Genomic DNA, 2,078 nt, shown 5'->3' on the forward strand with positions numbered 1-2,078 from the left:
GTAATTTCCCTACAGGGAAAATCCAGTTTTGAGATCCTTCCCAGACACCTTAACGCCCACTCACATCTAGGTTTCACAATGAGCTCACCCGAAACCCTGGCTGATTGTGACCCACACCCGTTTTCACACCTTGGGTTGTGTGATTAGGTAGAGGTTTATTAGGGGGTCCATTGTCCCTCTTGGCGGATTACTCCCACAGGGCTTAAATCTGGGACTCTCCACTACTTGACCCTTAGAACTGAAAAAGCTTGTTGGATGAGAGGTGAAACGTCTTAAAGCAACTTAAAGAAGTCCAGACGCTTTTCTTTCCAAGCTCCTTAGACTACGATAACCTGGATGACTGAGAACCTTCACAGACATACAGGGGAAAGTATACCAAAAAAAAGATAAGATGGGGCCTGATTGAATCAGTTATGATTAGTATCATCAGTAAATAAAGTAGCAGGTCTGACTGGATTCTCTTTAAATGCTTTTAGGGCTTGTTTAGGTTTAGGAAGGTTTAGGTCGTACTACAGAAAGAGAGAAAATGTTAAAGGCTTTAATCTTTTTACTGCAACAGAAACACCTCCATTAATTGTTTGTCTGTTTTACAAAGAACCTGAATCAGGTTTTGTTTTGTGTACAAGAAGTGTCACTCATCTGCTGCAGGTAAAGCCGCACTCAGACATCAGTATAAAAGCTTCTGCTGTCCCCTGTGACAGAGTATTGGCACCAGGGCATGGCATTCAAAAGGAAAGCTTTTGTGTAAGAAGCACATGAATGCAGTCCAGGCAAGAAACTTGCAACATGTCAGAGGACGATGTGACCTTTGACCTGCTGACAATAAATTTTTTCCCACAAAGTTCTGACTTTCCCATAAAAAATTTCCCATAAAAAGTTCTGACTTTCCCATCCCATAACATCTTTCCTCAGAATGTGACCGAGCTTTTGATTTTTCTAAGATTATTTAACTTCCAGTTTGAAAACATGAAGTTCCCGGTGGCTGATTTCTGGTCAATAAAATGATCGATTTATCTGATTTTAACATTTTGTGAGGTGATAAAATAAAAAGGTAATTTCTGTGGTGCAGATTTAATAATTTCCTTAGGGATCAGCATACTTTTTTAGTGTGCTGATCCCTAAGGAAATCTTACTTTTTTAGTATGGTGATTCTGCTTGATGAATCCTAACTCGTTTAAACTTTTGTCCTTAGGTCTGATTCTAATGTACGGTCATCTTATTGATTACTGAACTATTGATGACAATGTGATGGCTCTATAAAACTGAATGTTTGGGGTTTTTCCTCTGCTTTTGTGTGAACAATAAAGTTATTCAATACCGGTTATTTTGTGTTGTATCCCATCCATCTGTTTTCTTCCACTTTTCCAGGTCGCAGGTCGTTGGTCGGGCAAACAGCCTAAGGAGATAAATCAAGGGTTAGGGTTAAGCTCCTTTTTGCTCGACATCACCAACAAAGCCAGATTAGGCAGCAAAGTAACCAGACTAATATTAACATTAGTGTAACTGGTCCAGATGTTTGACTGTAAAAGTGATATGCACCGGAGTTTTGTATCCTCCACGCAGCATTCCCAGCCTGTGTCCATATTTCAGATTGTTCTGTTTGTGGATAAATTGGTACCATTAATTATTGATTAAGTCTTAATCTCTCTGTAACGTTAACGTCAATCTTTGATCGGTGTGCATCACAAAGTACAGCTTTAAAAGCCATCTGGTCCTTCAAGTTATTGTGTCCCCACAAACATTTTTTTTCTGTTTCTGTTGTTTTGTAGCACGTTTATATCTGCTGGTGTTTTCTTAGATCACACCTACAGGTGTTAATGTTTACATGTTCACTTATCCTTATTAGGATAATCAGGATAAGAGAATGAACGTGGACTCTGCTGTTCTAAGTTGAACAGCAGAGTGCAGCTCACACCTGTACTTCCTGATGAAAGGCTCAGCGGCTTTATTCAGAGGAGTTTGGGATCAATCACACATGAACTCCGGTGTAACATCTTCCACTTAGTTTGGCACTTTTGCAGTAAAATATTTTCTACAATAATCCGTTTGATGTGTCAGCAACACCAGAGAACATGAAA

Source organism: Simochromis diagramma, unplaced genomic scaffold (genome assembly GCF_900408965.1).
Source record: "Simochromis diagramma unplaced genomic scaffold, fSimDia1.1 OVJJ01000361.1, whole genome shotgun sequence".
NCBI lineage: Eukaryota > Metazoa > Chordata > Actinopteri > Cichliformes > Cichlidae > Simochromis > Simochromis diagramma.